Source organism: Sander lucioperca, chromosome 19, assembly GCF_008315115.2.
Source record: "Sander lucioperca isolate FBNREF2018 chromosome 19, SLUC_FBN_1.2, whole genome shotgun sequence".
NCBI classification, from domain to species: Eukaryota; Metazoa; Chordata; class Actinopteri; order Perciformes; family Percidae; genus Sander; species Sander lucioperca.
In genome coordinates this window covers 26,573,212-26,594,386 of record NC_050191.1, presented here as the reverse complement: position 1 = coordinate 26,594,386, position 21,175 = coordinate 26,573,212, and the positions used below count along the sequence as shown (strand labels likewise).

General features: G+C 42.6%; 1 protein-coding gene across 4 annotated transcripts in view; it reads left to right on the top strand.

Annotated features, from left to right (window-relative positions):
* fynb (FYN proto-oncogene, Src family tyrosine kinase b) overlaps window positions 1-21,175 on the top strand; it is a 117,885-nt gene that overhangs the window by 9,631 nt on the left and 87,079 nt on the right. For 3 of the 4 annotated variants that reach the window (XM_031285601.2, XM_031285599.2, XM_031285602.2), the window contains exon 2: window positions 12,158-12,227. The exons of the other annotated variant lie outside the window; for it this stretch is intronic. The gene's annotated coding sequence lies outside the window, so the exon portion shown is untranslated. The remainder of the gene's footprint in view (window positions 1-12,157; window positions 12,228-21,175) is intronic. 4 annotated transcript variants of the gene reach the window in all.

The window sequence follows — 21,175 nt, the reverse complement described above, 5'->3', positions numbered from 1 at the left end:
GCCAGACCTGGGCCTTCTCCGTCACAGGGCTTTATCGTCACGGTGCTGCCATATGTCAAATAACCCCAAAAGCCAAAGATGGTATTCCTACTGCGGCCATTTGGAATATAAAGTGTTTCTGCTGGTTAGGGATGGGTACAGTTTAAAAATATCCAATAGCGGTACTGGTACCACTAGGGTTGGGTACCGTTGACATTTTTTCCGGTATCGTTGGATACCTGAAATACGGTTCCCGGTGCCAGTGGTGTAGTCTACGTCAGGGGTTTTCAAACTTTTTGTGTGTGTGGACCACTATTTGTGATCAAGAATTTTCGCGGACCACCTCATAATACACATAAAATATGTCTACACACAGTCCTACCTGAACTAATCCGCACCTCTTAATAGGCCTACTAGCACTAAAACTAGAACTGGTCATCGCATCAGTACAACAGGCTCGTTAAAAGCAAGTTTACTGCAAACAGCTGCCACATATTTAATTTATTTATTTACTCAAGCGCCCGAGGGCATAATCAGGTTCATTTGAACAACAGGCTTTGATTATTAATCTTCAGAATTTGGACTTGAACGTCACGGCCGAGCGCCACTAGCCTATTTTAGTAATCATACAATAACTTGACAATTTAATTTAAATTTAAATTTTATATCAATATACATATTCGTAATTTTTATGGGAATTTCCTGGTAAAATGAACGTTAAAAAAATATTATTTTATATTTTATTTTGCTTTTCCACGGACCACCTGCAGTACCCTCATGGACCACTAGTGGTCCGCGGACCACAGTTTGGGAATGACTGGTCTATGTGATATGCAGGTATACGCAGTATACCCACTAAGAAAGCTCCAAGATTTCCATATACCCACTTAAAAATGCCCAATGACACACAACAACATACTTTCCATTATATTTTTGATATATTTTGAATTTTTATCTGTGTAAAATGGGTATCTTTCTTCACATAGGCTAAATAAAGGTATTTCCACTGTAAATTGGTGCATCAAAGTGTATCCGAATGCAGGAAATTAAGTCATTGATGCTGAAAACTTCCCTGGGGGAGGACACCCAGACCCCCCACTATGATATGGCCCCCCCCCTTGCCCAAAGGCAGATTCTGGCCAATATATATATATATATATATATATATATATATATATATATATATATATATATATATATATATATATATATTTATACAGTACAGTATACCCACAGTGTACACATTTTGTACACACCACACAAAATAAAACCCCTCCCTAACCCGTGCCTACAAACTATTTCATCAAATAATGATTCATATCTTACACTATGATTCATATCTTACACTGCACTGAAACTTGTATTCTTGTACTTCTATGTTATTCTATTTTAGCCTGATTCAGGAGTTTCCCTGACTCGTGGGTGTTCAGGGTGGCCACAGATCACTTGTTGATTCGGTCTTCCTGTGAACACACTGGCGTTTGCTTCCTGCGTTACGCTCTTGTCACCGGGCAAATCCCTCTCTGATGTGCTGTAGCTGCAGATAGAGCACACCAGGCCTGATGCAGCGGTGGAATGTAACTAAGTACATTTACTCCAGTACTGTACTTAAGTCCAAATGTTGAGGTACTTGTACTTACTTGAGTCTTTTCTTACCATGCCACTTTCTCCTTCTACTCCGCTACATCTCAGAGAGAAATATTGTACTTTTTACTCCACTACATTCATCTGTTACAGCTTTGTCATCTGACAAGCACATGTAGTTTTTAAAATCTTGTTTTATTATAAATGTAACTACACAACAATATAACAGCCTACAAGTCCAGCTGAGATGATTAGACCATTAAACACACAACTGGTTGGATTACAACAAACACTACAATGGGAGGATTTTTCTGCATTGAGTACTTTTACTTTTAATACTTTAAGTCCATTTTCCTGATGATACTTACATACTTTTACTTAAGTAGAGTGTTGTTTTTGGCGGCCTGTTTTAATTTTAGTGTTAGTCTAGTCTTTGTGTCAAGCTGTCATTTTAGTTTTTATTAGTTTTAGTCACGTTCATACTCTTTTTAGTCTAGTTTTGGTCGATGAAAATTGATGACATTTAGTCTAAATTGTAGAAAATTGTATTTAAGTCTCTTTTTAGTAATGCAGTTCTATTTAACCCAGTCAATATAGTATAAGTACCTAGTAGTATAGACAAAACCAACATTTTCTTTTAGCCAAACCCATGAGATGGCCCGGAAACACCGAGCCGATAATCGGCCGTCTGACAGTCTGGCGAGGTCGGTGACTCGAGTCTGTTCGGTGTGTTCCGTGCCGTCGTCCGTCCGAGGGGCCGTCGGCCTTCATTTTGGCCGATTTGACATGTATAATCAGCGGGGCGGGCACTGCCGGCAGTCGGACTCAAATGACCCATCTGATTGGTGGAGAGCTAACCCGGAAACGGGGAGCGGGATGAGCGTGACTAGAGTCTCTCAAAATCTGACGAAAATCTTTTAAACTGACTTTATTGATCTGAAATGAAGACAGATTCAGCAACTGCACGGCCTATTTCTCTCTTCAAATGTTTTCAGAAACACGTTTCGGTGAACTATTTTCGTACAATATGAGATCGTATTCTGAACAAGCCGTCTGACTTTGAATTTCTGAAGAAACCAGACCCACGTGACGCGTTCGTCCAATCAGCTGCCGGTTTTCATTTTTGGGCGACAATACAGATTAGCGCCGCCTGCTGTTATGGAGACGTTTTACATCTCGTCTCTTTAGTGTGTTCTGAGGAACTTTTTTGACCAGCTCAACTGCCGACGGTCGGCCGTCTGGTCTGTGTGTCTGGGCCTTTAAGGTTCGTGGTGTTTTTTCCTGTGATTTTGTGGCCGCATTTCTCCCCATCTTTTTCCACAACACATTCCGTTTTCTTTTCCACTTCTATGTAATGAAAGTTTTTCCAAATGTCGTTTCTTCTTTTTCTCCCAAAGACGAAACAAGACGAAATAACGTTTTAACATTTCGTCTCCTCAACGAAAATGAAGAGACATTTTAGCATAGTTTTTATTTTGTAAACCACATTTAGTCTCGTTTTTGTTCGTCAACAATATTGCATTATACATTTAATTATAGTCGTGGTCACATGACCAGCATTTACGTTGCGTCTCGTCTCGTTGACGACGATATTTAGTCATAATTTTTGTTGATGAACACTACTCAAGTAAAAACATTTTCAATGTAGGACTTTTACTTGTAACAGAGTATTTTTACAACGTGGTATTAGTACTTTTACTGAAGTAAAGGATCTCAATACTTCTTCCACCGCTGGCCTGATGTGCTGAGAGGCTAGTTGTCCATTTGAATCCCCTCCTCAGCAGTGACTGTCAGTCAGCCTGTCAGTGAGGGCTCGCAGCCCTCTGACAGTCCCGACCTGTCAATCAAAGTACATCCGGCAGTGCTCATGGGAACGGGGATGAAACATTCTGGATTTAATTAGCGTTCTAACATCTCATATCTTTACCATGAACTCCATGACGTTGGAGGTAAAAAAAAAACAGGCAGCTGAATCTATTATCCCAACTGAACTACCTCACAGTCTGCAAGCTTGCTTTAAATCCATGTAAAGGCTGTAGCCTGCAGCTGTAAGCTTTGCAAATGCAGCTATTATTGAAATGGCAAAGTGCCCTACTTACCCTTTAGAGACAGCCCTGAAATGAACCAGAAGTGGGTGGCTGACAGCGAATTTTATGTAAAACTGTACAAGGGAGGGTGCGTCTGAGCGGCGCGGAGGGAAAGCAGTCGCCCATAATCAGAGGGTTTCATTTCCCAGCAGGGCCACCTCCGGCTTGGCCTGGGACCCCCCAACGATTATGACTGGCTGGGCTCAAAGGTGGGAAGCCGTTGAGGGAGCGTGGCCCTGTCGCTGACTGAGATAGGGTCTTCACGTCCATATGCCAACTAAAACTCGCCAACACTCTTCTACAAACAACGACGATACCTGATCTTATTATTATTTTTTTTTTAAATGCCGTCCTTACCCCTGTTTTCCACCAGGCGCGTCTGTGCTGCGTTCCGGAGGCGCCGCGGCCCCCGCAAGCAATCCAGGCCATTCAAGTCAATGCTTGATATTCCACCAGCCACGTCACAGCGTGTCCAAAAAGCGTGCGTGAAGCTGCTCTCCGCTCCGCTAAAGATACTCGCCAGGTCTATTTTCACGCGGCCGTGGGCCGTTCGGACAGCCGGGCATTGTGACTATCATTGCCACTGTTCATCACACCCCCAACCGGCACCGTCAGACACCGCCCACCAAGAGCCTGCACTGTAAGCAATTGCTGTAAATTTACAGCCAATTTTCAACACTAAAATACTGTTTTCATGTTAAACAGTTTAGTACTGTAGTTAGCAATGCATTGTGGTCTGCTTAACTTGGAGCAATAGGGCAGATGCCCTAAACAGTATGCTGATGTTTAAAATTACAGGACACTACAGTATTCTTTCGAGTGTTGACTGGGGAATTTGGAGCACGGTCAGAAGTTTGATACGTTATTCTTTTAAATTGAGGCTACTGCTTTTGGTCAATTTTCTTTAAAAAAATACAAAAATAATTTGCCATCAACTCCTGGAGGGACTTCAGGAACCATCATTTGGATAGGAGGTTTTCCAGAAGAGGACGCACAATTTAGATGACGTGCTACATATCATCGAGTGTTCTTCATCAACATCCATCGGGTCTTGCATCTACAAATTCAACGGTAATTAAAATCTTATTTATATTGCAAAGAATGTTTGATATCAAACTGATGCTCAGGAGCTTATCTTGCTAGGGATTTGATCAGGGTCATTTATCAGTGAGGCTTAGATTTCAATAGCTAAAACAATATTACTTTTGGGTGTTTTTTTGTTTAATTTTGGTAAGATTAGCCGAACGTCTGCATCCGAGGAACAACACTTGTTAATCGGTAAGAGAGGCCAATTGGCAGATGGAGGCAGCAGGAAAATAGCATTATACTGTACATTCCTGATTGTATAGTTTATTTATTATTATGATAATGATTGTTTGTTGTTGTTTGACAGTGGCAACACTGGAATAATGCTGCAGAGAGGAACAGCGGCTACCAAAGTGATGGTCATCTCTCCTGGATCCACAAGAACTAAGATGTAAAAACACAAGCCTACCTCACAGGACTATTTTAAGAGGTAAAAACACAAGCTTACCTCACAGGACTATTTTAAGAGGTAAAAACACAAGCCTACCTCACAGGACTATTTTAAGAGGTAAAAACACAAGCTTACCTCACAGGACTATTTTAAGAGGTAACCTGCAAGTCTAGCTCACAGTGGCACAGGTGCCTACATTATAGTTTCATCCCTAAATGTTTTTATTGATGCATATTATTGATGCATATTGACAAAATGTTCTACTGTGCTATAATAGTTTCAAAATGGCCTTAATGCACATTTTGTTTTCCAAATGTTGCCAATTCTGCATATGTTCAAAATGTTATTATGAAAGTATATTTTTACAGACAGCAGAGAATACATTGCAGATTACATATGTAAATATTTTAAGTTGACTTTTGAGGAAATTTTAATCTAACTCACAGGGCTATTTTAAGAGGAAAAACACGAGCCTGTGGGCATTGTTTTTCCCAAAATGTACCAAAGATGCTTGTATGCTGAATGTTCTTACTCATGTAATCAAAAAGGTCTTAATGTTCCTTAAATAGTCTTAATAGTGTAATTTTCCAAATACTGCTAATGATGTATATTTGTTGCCTTGGTCCTTTTCTTAGACCCGTTGTGTTATTCAAGGTAAAGCTTAAGTTACTGTAGGTAAGATACATTACTTATGACAAGAATTTGGTAATTGTTCAAACTTGTCTTAAATAAAAAAAAAGTCAACTATAGGTTATGCCTGTCACGTTTGGTAAGGGTTAGGGGCAGTCTCTGATGACTCATTTAAGAATTGAAGTTTATGGCCATAGTCTAAAGCAGACACTACTAGGCTGTTTCTGTTTGCTACTTCTCAGTGTCGTCCAACAGGTTTATTTTCTTTTTTTTCCATTTTTTGAAAGTAGCAGTATTCATGTTGACATTGACATTGTTCTTTGAAATAAAGGTATTTTGATTTTGATTTTATGCTTATTTTGCATAATAGTCACAATAATGCATATCTTAAGCAATTATCTATAGCCCTGAGAATAATGAAGTTAAGGAAACTGTTAAATTTAGATATTGTATTATCTACTGTGCCTGTCTACAGTAAACTGTGAGAAGTTAAAGTAACAACCTAAACAGAATAGTATTGTAATTTCTAAATAATCACAGAAATGTGCTGCATGTATTTTTTTACTGTATTAGACTGTGAAATCATTTAACAGTGTGAATACAGAAATATACTGTATTTCTGGTTTACAGACTACTACCGTAAAGTCATTTTACGTATGAATACCGTAAAAATAACGGTATACTGCTGGCGTCCCTGCTGCCAGCTCTTTACTGTTATTTTACAAGAAAATTATTTACAGTGTGGGTCTGTCTGAGGTTTCTTCCTAAAAGGGAGGTTTTCTTCGCCACTGTCGCATTAGCCACTGCTGATGCTTACTCTTGGGGGAATCACTGGAATTGTTGGGTCTTTGTAAATTATAGAGTGTGGTCTAGACCTACTCTATCTGTAAAGTGTCTCGAGATAACTCTTGTTATGATTTGATACTATAAATAAAATTGAATTGAATTGAAGTGAAACAGTGAGAGCATGCAGTCAATTTACTAAATTGACTGCAAATTGACTGTAAATTAAATTTACCCCCAGCTACTAGCTTGTACTTAGAGACATATAAAATCAAATCTGCGAGTCAGGCGTGCTAGACGCTCCGCTTCTGAGACGCTCCCAGTGTGGTATGGCGCGTGGCGTGGCGGAGGATGGAACAAAGCGGAACGCAGCAAAGCGCCCAGCGGAGAATCAGGGTCATTTAAACGTGCCCTTGAACCTTGTTTTATGTACAAAACTCTCTACTGAATAAAAATTCTGTGAAAAATGTCTGTGAAGTTACTTTACAGTATAATGTAATGGTTTTGTAATTAATCAATTCATCATTTAGTCATGAAATGCCCGAAAAACAAAGTATAAAGCCATTAGTGTGTCCTGAGTGTGGGGTTTAAAGTGTCAGAAATGTCCTCAAGTGATGTCACTTGAGTCAGCGTCGGTTAAAAGATTAAATCTGGAGGTGTGGAGTTAGAAAGACGTGAGCTGACCAGACCTCTGTAGCACGCTGCTCATCTCTAGCGTAGCACAACTGAATCTTGGTAACGCAGGCGCCTGGTTTTGACCCGGAGGAAAAAAAAGCATGTAATAGAAGAAAAACAACATTTGTGCTGCGTTGATTTTGATTGGTAGTGACTATACTTAAAGTGACCACCCACTTTTGTAACGGCTCTAGTTCTGGAAGTTTTTTTTTTTTTTTTTTTAAATGCTTATATAAAGGTTTTTAAGCCTGGAACCAAGCCAACCAGCCCCGAGATGAATCGTGACATTAAACCTTTGATTCGATGCAAAATAACAGTTTGAAAATGGCAAAGGTACAAGACGGTGTACGGAAACGTTCATAGACCTCAATGGAAGCAGCTAGAGCTAGCCGTTCGCAGGTGCGCAGGTGCGGTTAACATTTCCATGGTAACAGCGAATTCCACCATTCAGAGATGTCGCTGTAACGCTTTTTTAGGACTTGTGGCTTCTACAGCAGCATCACCTTTTCATTTTATCAGTGCTTATGTTAGCATAATAATCCATTTATAAAGTGCTTTTATTTATGAGCTTGGAATTTTAAAGTTTTCTGTCTTGAACTGACTTATTTATTGACTAGTGGATGTGTGAAACAATTTTGTTTTTTATGTGGTGCAAAATAAATGACAGATACAGGAATCGTGAATCATTTCACAACCTCGGAGCTCGCGCTCAGTCTATCTCAGTCGGATGGTTTAGACATTATGGCTGATAAATAAAATGCTTCTGGAGAAAAATGAATGGGATTTTTACTTCCGGAACCAATCTGTTGAACTCTATACTGGGGGGAAATGGCTTAAAATGAAATAAAAAAAATCCGAACAAAGCCTGATCTTTCTGTACAGTACAGTGCATGCAGTTCCTGCCTTCCTGCCCACTGTTCCTCTGTGCAGCACAACCCATTGAGTGCGGTGTCTTCTCTATGGATCCTGCTGCGTGTCTGGCTTCTTCAGTGGCCCACTCATCCGTCCCAGCAGCAGCAGAATGACTGAGCCTGTTGTGCCTCGGCCGCACATGTGACAGCTCTGTGTAGCTGAATGACTTTCCCCCCCGTCTCGGTGTCGTTATGTTTTATTGGAAGAAGGCTGCTGATGAAAAGAGAGAGTCAGCTATCCCTCCGGGGCCACGGGCTCCGCAAACTCACAGCAAAGCCTGCTGGGAGCCCGTCGCCATGGCTGCATCGGGCGACAGAGAGAGAGAGCGGACGAGAGGAAGAAGGCCACTATTTAAATCCCGTGTTTCACTCACACACTGAGGGCGGCTCCTGTATTTCGGGACACCCTCACAGTTCTTATGCACACCTCTCCAAAACAGACACGCTGTCACCTGTGACAAAAAACCTTTTGGCTGAACATTGAATACTACTGAATACTTCCTGTACATCCCTCTGTAGCAGAGGTGCCCAAATTCTTTCAGTTGAAGGGCTAAAAATGTATCTGGATGGAAGGCCACAGGCCCAAAAATAAATGTTGATGTTAAAGAATACTATAAATCTTTGTGGATAAAACGTACATATGTGATTTTCATAGGGAAGTTTACCAGCACTGTGTTTTACAATGGCGTAAATCTCTTTTTTAGCTGCACAAAATGTACGTTTTAATGCACTTTTAAATAAAGAGGGAGGATAAGCACGAGCGTGTCAAATGCCATGGCGGGACAAAACAAAGGGAGCAAGGTTGCTTAGCAGCTGCCTTTAAAGGTACTTTCTGACCTGCTCAATTGAATTCTCAAGATGAGAGTGTGCACAGGTGTGTGATGATGCCGTTCATACACGTGAGAAGATAACAGCGCAGACTTAACTGGAAGCAGGTCTCTTTTCATCCTGTTGTCCTATTTATCTTTGTTTCTGTTTTTTCCGGTGAGACAGAGAGACCATAGCAGTCACCACACACTCCACACATCACACTATCTGCATCCACACCTCTGCTGTTCAGCTGTTACACTGGGGGATTTTATATTATAGAAGTAGTTTTTTTTCATATAGCTGTGTGTGTGTGTGTGTGTGTGTGTGTGTGTGTGTGCGTGTGCGTGTGCGTGTGTGCGTGTGTGTGTGTGTGTGTGTGTGTGAGTGTGTGTGAGAGTGAGACAGTCTGATGCCCATTCCACATGAGAACGTGCGTCTGCATTGCCGAATAACAAACTATCAAATAAATAAATGTATATTTTCATTGTTGTTTCCCATCATGACCTGCTTCACACACTTGATCTTGTGATTATAAAATCATTTCACTTTTATCAGATGAACTGTCTACTCTGTGGAGGCCTAATTCAACCAATAACAGGAAATGATCATGTAATGGACCCCCCCACATACACAAACCATCACCATCAGCAGCAGCAGTTTCCATGTGGGTGTCTGCTGTTGCAGAACAAATAGTTGCATCACATCGCTGAAGCCTGCGTGCACTTGCAGCGCCATTAGCGCTCAGCTCCAGCAGTCGGCGAAGCCTCAGAGACAGATTAAATTAGATTAGCGGGGCTGAGCTTTAAAGTCAAATCAGCAGCTAATGGGTTCCAACATATTTGGCAGCAGTGACAGCGCGTCTTTTGTAAATAAAGGGCAGTTAGGAGGTGCGCCATGCAGTTAACCCCCGGCCCTCCTGCAACACAATGACTCCATTGTGTCATTCGACTGTCAGTCAGAGAGCTGGAAGCCTCTGTCAAGTTTATCCACGTCTGTTGGAGATTTATCTTGTGAATAAAAGTTGCCTTGTAGAGTCTCAGAAATGTCCTTTATGCTTTAGTTCTGCATGTATTCTGTTAGTAAAGAGAAAAGAAAAGAAAAAACTTTTTTATTTCAGAATGGGTTGTTGTTTTTCTCAGAATAAGATCAGGTAATTGCAGTCTACCTACAGTAGAGGTGGAAACAGGGACTGTTGTAAATTGAACATTCATTTGACAGCTGCTTTTAAAGCTTTAATGCGTAACCTTTTTGATATTAATGAACATCAATTACATTCAAGCCATTGCCAAATGAGTTGCTACAAAGCTAATTAAGACTATCAGCTCCACACAACTCTCTCTGGATTTCTCAGTATGACTATGTTCAGAAGATTGTGGCGTCCGGTGACTTTCCAGCGCAGAAGCTAAGAAGATAATGACCTCTTCTGAAGAGTCCATCATGTTTTTTTGTGGCACCTTGTACGGCAGCCTCGGCCACAGTGTGTGAATGTGTGTGAACGGTGAATGGTTCCTGTACTATGTTAAAGTGCTTTGAGTAGTCGTTGAGACTAGAAAAGTGCTACATAAATACAGTCCATTTACATTTATATACACTGACTAAGTAGGTAAATAATAAAAACAGCTAATAAGTCTGGTAAGTTCAGAAAATGACATCTCTTTACTATAATACAGCCTTTAAAACCAGGAAAAGACAACACTTGTGTCATATCACGATAGCCTGGCTCCGCCCTCCTACGTATTTCCGCTCAATTTTCATTTTCCTTCAGTACTACGTCTGGGTTTGCGGTATATTCTTGGGTTTTCTCCGATCAAATCTTTACCGGTCCAATCAGCGAACAGAGGGAGTGGCTGAGAACGATGACGTTGAGGTTGTGCGCTAGTTTGAGTTGTAGTTCCGTAACGGCTGCAGAGAAAGATGCGAGCGAAGCCATTCGGTCCGTTGTGGCAACGCTGCCAAATATCCAGAAGTTAAAGCCGGAGGAAGAACAATCTTTGCTGAGTTGTGTTGGTGGCCATGATGTCGTGGCACTCCTCCCCACGGGGTTCGGGAAAAGTTCGATTTTCCAGCTCGCTCCGTTAGCCGCTAGCGATGCTAAGCCGACAGTCACGACCAAACGTTAGCGATTGGTTATGGCAGATCCAGAGTGGCTCTGGGCAGATCCAGTAGTTTTAAACTTCAACAGAGTACCCGCCTTCAAGGAAGTTAACACTTGTCAATGGAGAGTGGCCAGACTCTCTGTACAAATGAAATGGACCAGAGTCTGGTAGGACCAGTCTAATGGACCAGAGTCTGGTAGGACCAGGCTAATGGACCAGAGTCTGGTAGGACCAGGCTAGTGGACCAGAGTCTGGTAGGACCAGGCTAATGGACCAGAGTCTGGTAGGACCAGGCTAGTGGACCAGAGTCTGGTAGGACCAGGCTAATGGACCAGCGTCTGGTAGGACCAGGCTAGTGGACCAGAGTCTGGTAGGACCAGGCTAATGGACCAGAGTCTGGTAGGACCAGGCTAACATCACGATACTACAATTTCCAAAATTGAAGACGATAACTAGCCTCATATATCATTGTGGATATAATATTGATATATTGCCCACCCCTATTTGAGCCTTTGGGAATAAGGTTAAAATTATTAAAATTTAATAACTGATTAAAGCCTCAAAACGGACAAAAGGCAGTAGAAATTTATCAGGCAAGGTGATATTTGTAATATAACTCAATACATCAATAATAAAAACTATTGACTAAAACAGGGAATGTGTGTGTGTGTGTGTGTGTGTGTGTGTGTGTGTGTGAATCGTGAATCTTCCTCCTAGCAACTGCAGCAAAACCTGATTGGTTGGCAATTAATTTAACCCTTCACACAACACCAACTTAATAGGCAGGTTGGAAGGGTTTATTTCATCAAAAAACATTTTGTTTGCATGTTGATTGTCAAAGTATGAGTTACAACTGATGACTTTTTAAATATCATTTTTTTGGAATAACTTAGGGCCCTAGAGGGCCCTGACAATTCACACTGTGAACATACATGGACACACCCATGTCATTGTTATATAAGTCATATGTCGGTCCCTTGCCATTGTCCCAAAGCATTCTGGGAAAAGTTTGCAAGACCCATTTTCGCAACAAAGTGTCAATGACGGCGGCTGGCACGTGCCATTGATATTCATGTTTTATGGAATGGGACGATGAATAATCCAAGCGTCTCTGTGTCCCTGCAGGGCCTCTGTTTTGGCGGCGCGCAAAGCAATGTGGAGGAAATAAAAAATCCTGATACGCTGAAAACCAGAGGTATGACTCTTCACACGCCGCTGGACTCACACACTCTCGCACCCATTTGTGACCTCACACAAACTCTCTTATCCATGAATTCCGGCGTGTTTACTTGCATGCGCATACAATGCAGAGTTACAGTAACCTCATGTAGACACTGACAGCAGATGGACTGCAAAACATGCTCATTCTGGAGGATTTTCCTCGTCTTTTAGTGCATGTGTGTCATAAGGATAGCAGAGCACGCACACACACACACACACACACACACACACACACATGCATTAAAGCACGCACAGATACCCACCAGCTGGCCACAACTAGCTGTTGGTTGTTGTTTCAGGTTGTCCTACAGGGAAACAGATGCCACCAGCTAAAAGCTAAAGTGTTGTATTCCTTTATATTTTTATACAGCTTCATACAGTATATGACCTGACCCAACTGTGTATTTCTGCTGCTGCCATCTTTAATCCGCAGCACTAAGCAGCAGCAGTGAGGTCGGCCCATTAAACTCTGCAGGGGTTGATGTGAGGTCTGTTCCACTGTGTGATTTCTCATATGATCAGAGTGGGTTATTTTCTCATCCCATGCAACATGGCTGATAAATAGGCGGGAGTTTGGGATTGAAATAAAGCGGTGAAAGTCAAGCATACATCATGTGATGGGAGTGTAGGGAGCATAATGCACTTTTATCCTGCCTCTGATCTGTGGTCAGTCCTCAAATCAGGCCACGAAGTTCACATTTTTAGTATCTTTCGGTACTCATGGTACACATAAAAATGGCTGCTGCTCTGACCATTCTGCTACGTTGATTTGAATGGAAATGGCCTTTTTGTCCATTTTATTTCTATGGTCACACACTCATATCACAGATAAGAGAATAAGAGGTAGGGCTGCATGATTATGGCCAAAATGATAATCCATATTATTTTTGATCAATATTGAGATCACGATTAATTATCACGATTATTTGTTGATTTTAACCAAAACTAATTGTATTGTCACATAGGCTAATTATAACTGTTTTCACATCCATATTGTGCTACATTCCTCCTTTGTTGAAGGATACCATGAAGGAGTATGCCATTTCAGCTGTTGTGCGACCGCTTTCCAAACATGAGCGTTTGCCGTGAAAAGATACAGGCAACACAATTTTCTGTTTTCCGGTGCCAATATGGAGTTTGGGATTGAAATAATAATAATAATAATAAGCAGTGAAAGCATACATCATGTGATGGGAGTGTAGGGAGCATAATGCACTTTTATTCTGCCTCTGATCTGCGGTCAGTCCTCAAATCAGGCCACGAAGTTCACATTTTTTGTATCTTTCTGATTTAACCATCTGAAGTTTGAGATGCCTTAGTTTTTGTTGGTCAATAATACAAACAAAAGTCAATATTTCAGTATTGCTGCATCATTATTACAAAAGACTCCAACCTATTATTGTATATATATTTGATACATTTCATTGGCATTTTAATATTGAACTTAAATCAATAACTAGAGTGGAATCCGACCTGCGGCCCTCACTAAGACACTTTATGTTCTGTCATTTGTCACCCATCTGTCTGTTAAAAACAAGCAGCTAGCAGCATGGCCTCGTCATATTTAAGTTGGGAAGTTCAACCCAAGTCAAGAACTTTCTTTTTGACACTGCAGCCATTTGTTAGCTTTACTTGTTCTGCGACCTGTCTTGAAGTGAAAGAGAAGTCCATGTCTGGCCTAGTCAGAGGCATTTCAGTCCGTAGCTTCCTCTTCTTCAGTGTAAGCTTCCAACAACCCAAAACCCAGCCCGATGACAAAGGAGACTTCCTCAATGTGTTAGTGGAAACGAGCTAATCGAGGGATTCTTCCAGGAAACCAGACGATCCGACATTCGTAGCGAGTGTATTCATTATGCAGGCTCAGTCATCGCTACGCTAATAGCTCCTTTATGACGAGTGCTCCAGTTTCCCAGGGTGCTTCTGCATGTCTCTGCTGCTCAGAGACGGAGCAAGTAAAGCGGGCTCTTTGCGGAGTTTTGCATGTGACTCAGCTATTTTTTCCTGAGGTGACGCTGACATAGAAGAAATACCACAGTACACGGCAGGCGTCAGAAGAAGCTCTGCAGATCTGCAAAGGTAGCACATCAACAGTTGCCTTAGTGTGGGAACGTGGAGCACACATACCTGGGCACATCCCTCCATCTGTGTGTGTGTGTGTGTGTGTGTGTGTGTGTGTGTGTGTGTGCGTGTGCGTGTGCGTGTGCGTGTGTGTGTGCGCATGTGCGCATGCTTGTGCGTGTGCTTCAGCGGGTGGGCGGTATTGTAGGCTGGTGAGAAACAGAAAGTGAGTCACCGATTCCAATCATGTTTTCATGCTTCCACTTCTCGCTGCCTCTCTGCAAAACAGCACACTGGTAATTATCCTCGCATCATCCGAGACATTGATATTCATTGCTAGAATAATTTGCAGCCATGAGACAAACACGTACTTGTGTTTGCCTTTTTTTTCCTCGCAGCGCCAAAGCTGACTGTTAGCCCTCTCCTCCTCCCAGCTTGGTACCTCCAGGATAATGACTGTGCCAGTGTGGGCTGTGCAACTATTCACTGAAATGTCAGCGTCGCCCTCAGACGGCGGCCCCATTGTGGTTCTCAGTTTGCCTGATGGTAAGGAGACGCAGGCCGTGGGCAGGAGTGGTCCCGCTAATGAACCTAGTTAAACTTTACTCCATAATATTGACACATCTGGTGGCATTTTTCGTCCGCATACCTTCCCTCCCCCTAATTACTGCAAAGTGAAGTGCAGCAACCATAGCTCACAGGATGTACTCTACTGTCTGTTGGCTCTCTGTGCTCGTTACCGACTCTTAAGCTACGTTCAGACCAAAAATAGCAATCCGGTGGTTTTCCGCAGGGTAGTGCGGCAGGGGGGAGGGTCAATGAAACGGCCCATTTGTGTGACGCCCCTCCCCCCAATGTAGTTTATAGATCTCAGCGTTTCCGACCGCACTTCGGCTGTTCCACAAACTCCCGGGCAGTTCAGGGCTTGTGTTTTTGTGTTTTAAAACTTTCTCGTGGCTGTATTAAGAGAACGGGCAGCGATAGAGGCAGTGATGGTCCCTGTTTACTGTAGCCTATGGGATTTTCACACCGTCTCAAAACACCCCCCGAATCACACCAACCAGTCTGATCCCAGGTTACATGACTGGCCACCGCAGCCTGACGCGGGGTTGCATTTCTCCAAAAGTTGAGTCGGTCTCAACTTTCCTGCATATCCATCAGCCATATACAGTAGAATGTGTGGCTGATGAATCTAGATGTCATTATTATCCATCATGTAGATACACATTTAAAGGAAAACCTACCATTTAAATAATGTAAAAAAAAAAAGATTGACCAATGAGTTCTTTTCTTTGACGGTGTGCAGATGGTTGTCATTAAAGATACACAAAGTGTATTAATAAGGTGTCAGTCTACCATGAGCCTCCAGAACAGCTTAAACACTCTTTGGCATAGATTCTCCAACGTGTGGAACATTAGCTGAAACAATTTGTTCTTTGATTAATCCACAGAAAATGAATCGTCAATTATTATTATTAATATTATTATTATTTGAGCTTCTATTCTGGTTTCAGATGGAACTATTTGCTCATCATGACATCATGACTTTGCGTAAACATACATACCACTGGCGTGTTATCTGTACGCATTTTAAGCTATCCTTAATGTCTACGCTGTATACAGTGGACAGCAGTCTGCAACATCACAGCGTAAACAAACACGCCACGTGGCGCTTTCTAAAGCTACGTGGCGTGTTATCGTGAGGCTACGGTTTAGGAAAAGAAGAAATGGTTGGGATTAGGAAAACAAAAAACGTGGAAAGGAAATGTATGCAGGACACAAAGTCACACGCGGGATGCGATCCCCGGTCTCCTGGGTGAAAGTCCTGTGTTTGATCCATCCACCCCCCCGACCAACCTCCCTACGCGGATTTTCGCCCTTTCATACTACTCGCTACGGCGTCAGTTCACACGCAATCACAAGATAATGTAAGTCAATGGAGGCCAAACGGCGTTGATAAACACGCTAAAAAGCGAGTATGCATCTGATAACATGCGTGTCATACATAGTCTGTCATACATCAGTCTGATGGATCTGTTTGGGTTTGGAGCTGCTACCTTGGGGTTCTTTTAAACTGTGATGGACGTTTGACACTATTCCGAGATTTTACTGTACAGAGCCAATAATTAATCAATTAATCAAGAAAATAATCAGCATGATGGAAAATACCCAGAACTATTCGGTGAGCTCTTGCTACTTGTATAAAAGCATTTGGATTTGTTATGTTTAAGTTCTAAAGGTTTTTCTTTTAATTTGTCACCCATCTGAAGTTTAGTCAGCTTTTTCCTACATTTCCCATAACGCAGTTGGAAACATACCAAAGATAACACAAGGACCTGTTCCGTTCAGTTGGTTGTACATGTCAGTAATGAAAGGTAAAGGGCACATGGCACGTCAGTGAAAACTGGGTTGCTTCTTCTCGAACAAATTATTCCCATGCATGACTGTAGAACAATGTGCTGGAAATATCCCAAGATAAAAATATACACCCAACCAAAAATGCAGGTTTGTTTGCCAATAGTGTTGTTTTTAGGGTGGCCTTTTCCTCAGTAGCCGGGTCGGGCTTGCACAGCAAGAATTATGCGTTTAGGTTGGAATTTGTGTTCTTTGCAGTGCCCTGCTCTCTCACTCCTAAATGTGTCTTTCAGACACTGCAGTTGAGTAATAAAAAAGTAGAGGACGTGGAGAGGAAAACGAGCCAGAAGAGGTGGGATGACTGACCACCTGCTCCGAGTGGTTTTAATCTACACCTCTACACAAAGTTCTTTTGGTGTTTCATCTTCTCTTCCATCCCACATCCCTCCATCTTACGTTAGAAAAATGAGGCCAGGATGGGCGTAGGAAAGTCAGGGGCTGGAGGGGTTCGACCACGACATTTTAATGGTCTCGCACTTAACCCCCTCGTCTGCCTACTGTTGACTGTAATAGAGGTAAGCTGGGTGGGTGGAGGCCACGTGCAGAAGGCTGACGTTTGGCTCCGAGAGGACCCGGGATATTTATGCAGTGTGTTTGTACTGATTTGTCTCGTTTGTTTGACTGGGGAAGTAACATGGTTTATAGTTTATGAGCTGTCTCTCTCTGTTCAGCGCCGACAGCTGGCTGGATGCTGGCTGCAGAGTGCTGTTCTACTGCTTACAGGATGTGTGTGTATGTGTGTGTGTGTGTGTGTGTGTGTGTGTGTGTGTGTGTGTGTGTGTGTGAGTGAGTGAGTGCGTGCGCGTGGAGTATGTGGTTGTGTGTGAGTGAGAGAGCCTACTGTGCAAATGCTACAGCGCCATAACCTCATCCTGTTTTACTAACTCTCCAACTTGCTAAAGAGCCCACCTTCAACACGTGCTGCAGCACGCTAATGACTTGATTTGGATCTGTTCAGTGATTTTGAAATCTTTTCTCATACATGTACTTGTCGGGTTCAAGGTGTGAGTGTATTTTATGTCGCTGCACCCTCTTGTCTCTCCTGTTAAACCCAAGATACGGTCCTGCTTTGAATCTACGCTGTAGCTATGTAAGTAGGTACGTAGAGATACAGACCCTACGCTGTAGCCTAACGTGCACCTCGCAAAAAAAATGTAACTACACGCAGATCTCAACACCTGTGATTGGTCCGCTTGGCCGTGGCTTGGTAGCGTTGCATTTCCCCCGACTCATTTCCTGGTTCTCCTTCTCCATAAACAACATGAAATCAAGGAGAGGGTTAACTTTTCCTGCTCCAGATTTCCCACCGTGGTCAGAAAGAACAGAGGAGACACTTTGTTTCTCTCACTATGACTCTAGAGTCACTACTCGCTCCGAAGATAATCTCCATCACTCTCTCACTTGCTCGACCACACACTCCCCACGCACACACATGCCGGCCCTGCTATTCTCTTATAGAGATAAGCTAGAACGACGCAGACACTAGCGCACAAGTATAAACCTCAGGCCACTTACATAGGCTGCAGCGTAACTCTGCGTAAAGCCACCGCAGAACCATAAATCCTGCTTTAGTCTGTGCTGTGTGTATGTTCTAACATAGCAGAAATGCATCTTTACAGAATGGGGAGACTAGGTGAGATTCCTGTCTAAATGCATGCAGATTAAGTGTCGAGGCCACCATATAGCCTGGGAGAAGAGAATGAACACAGATTTTGAATAGCCAGTTTGAAAAAGCAGGGGTTGGGGAATCAGATGGCTGGAACAACAGCAGCTGTAGCTCCTCAGTGACACGCTTTAGACTTACTGGCCAGCCTGCTGAGATATGTGACAGGTATATTGTCACCATAGCTGCAAGAGGCTTTGGGTGTTCCAGTCCTTCTAATGGCTTTACACTCTGATGGGCTTATTATGGACACGGATGCAAAGAGGCTAACAATGAAGGCTTTCACTTGGCCGTGGCGGGGCTGAAAACCTTGCACGAAAACTTTTCTGGTTTGCAAATGAGCCTGATCTTAACCCACCCAGGCAAGATGACCATCGACAATTGTAACAAAAGAAAACCTCTGCGCCAGAAACGCCACACATCCCATTGAGGTCACTACACAGAGTTTCACTTATCTAAACTCACCATGTGGACTGAACTTTGATCACTCAAAGCTCTCAGTGTTCCCGCTCAGCTTTGTCATTATGTCGTATTCACCAATTTACTGACTGAAGCCTGTCAAGTGGTTCAGTGCTGTTAAATGGTGCCAGCACCAAGGCAAAGATTAGAGCACTTTTGATGTTGCGCTAGCTTCCTCTGCTCGGGGCAGTCTGGCTTGTCAATAATCAGCCGCATTTTCCATCAGCACTCCACATGTTGGAGGTTTAGCTGTGAGGTGGTTTTAATTATAATGGGGGGGGATAAGGGGTAGGGAGAGGGGGGGGGGGGTTGCGGCGGTTGAGCTGCCCATATGCTGGCCTCAGGTCCCGAGGGACTAAACCAGCAGCTTAATGAGCAACCCCGCAGGAATTAGTGCTTCTTTAACCTCAGTGTTTTGGCTGCTGGGAGAAGCCCACTGCTCAGCTGATTTACAGCCATTGATGGGAGGAGGCTGCCACCTCATCCTGTCTGTAAGCAGACATGTAGACTTCTTTCTAAACTGTTTCAGGATAGAGCTTCAACACTTTTCCTCCACCTCAGAGCAATTCAGAAGACTATAGTCTTGCTTTGCCAGACCTTCCTCCACAGCGCTGCGGTGGCTAGTCCACACAGCATTCTGGGATGGGAGAAAACTGGGTCTGGTTTATTGGCATTTATTTAAACCAATCACAGTCGTCTTGGGCGGCGCCAAGCACCGGACGCAATGACGGTGCCTCTGCAAAATAGCCTCGGGAAGGAACTTGTTTTAGTGGAACATGTGTACGTTCAAAAGTAGTTTTAGTCGTGAAACAGAAAACTCAGATTGGACAGATAGTCTAGCTAGCTGTCTGGATTTACCCTGCAGAGATCTGAGGAGCAGTTAACCATAGTCCTCAGAAAAGAAAAAAAAAGATATGTGAATGACTAAATATCACTAAAACTAACAAGGACATTTGGCACAAGACTAAGACTAAATTAAAAAAGATGACAAAATGAACACTATAGTCCTGCCCAACTTCCATCTGTTGACATGTTGCTACGGTGTTTGCACAAAATACAGCATAGTGCGTTGTTATCAACTGGTATTGCTTAGAATGGCTAACCTGGCTAGAGTCCCCCCACTTCGTTAAATATAATGGTTTTCCGACTTGTTACTGGAACACGGTCAACTTGGGTGTGACATCATTCCCAGTTCAGACCTCTGACTTCGGTTAATGGAAGGCTGAGAATTGTTTGGATTTTGTGATACGAGTGCCAACACAGTACCAGGTATTCAGTAGGGGTGTACGATTCAGAAAATGTCACGATTCGATTCAATTCCGATTTTCGATTCAAAAACGGTTCTCGATTCAAAAAAACGACTCACAGTATGTAAATGTAGTTACTTTTCCCATGTGATTGCAGTAGACATACAATTTAAAAGAAAAGAAACACAACAAATTAAATGTAGTTTGATATTACTTTCTGTGTCTTCATACAAAAATAAAAACTTTTGCAACTAAAACCTGCAAAAGTGCCAGCTTTCAAATACATTTAATTGAAGTACAAAAATATTAAATGTGAACTTGACTGAGCACATTGAACTTCCTAAAATTAGGCCCTTTCTTTTTAGAACTGTGGCAACTACAGTCCATTCAACAGAACTTGTGTGATGTGTCAGAATCACATAATGGATAAACATTTAGGTGTGTGTGTGTGTGTGTGTGTGTGTGTGTGTGTGTGTGTGTGTGTGTGTGTATGTGTGTGTGTGTGTAACCAGTTCATAGTCCACCACTGGCTGGAATCTGTACACTCTTTTGCAGAAACAGAACCTGATCTACGTGTTTTGGAGTGAGCATGCTCCGCTGTGCAGTTACGATGTTTCAGGCAGTTGAGAACTCTCTCTCTGACGCAACGGTGGGAGTATAGAGCATTGAAAGAGTTTGTTGACTGGCATGTTAGCTACTTTAGGTTGTTGTTCATCCACGTCTTTAATGTTAATCTCTGGGTGATGGCGTACCATGTGAGTTCTCAAGTTTGTGGTGTTTCCAAAATACTTAACTTTCGCTTTGCAAAGTCTGCAGATAGCATGATTCCTATCAAGTTCCATCTTCCCCTCGAGGTTATAAAAGCCCAAATGTGCCCAGACTCTCGCCTTCAATGAAGATGGAGCAGGTTGAATCATTCTCTCTGTGAGGTTTGCGCCGACTAAACTACCTCCGCTGCACTCATTCTTATTCTGATTATGACAAGAGGGCCCAGGCGTCAGTGTGAATTCAACGCAGCGCCATTTTTTTGCACACCCCTAGTATTCAGTACTGACAACAGAACTCTACATACTTTACTTT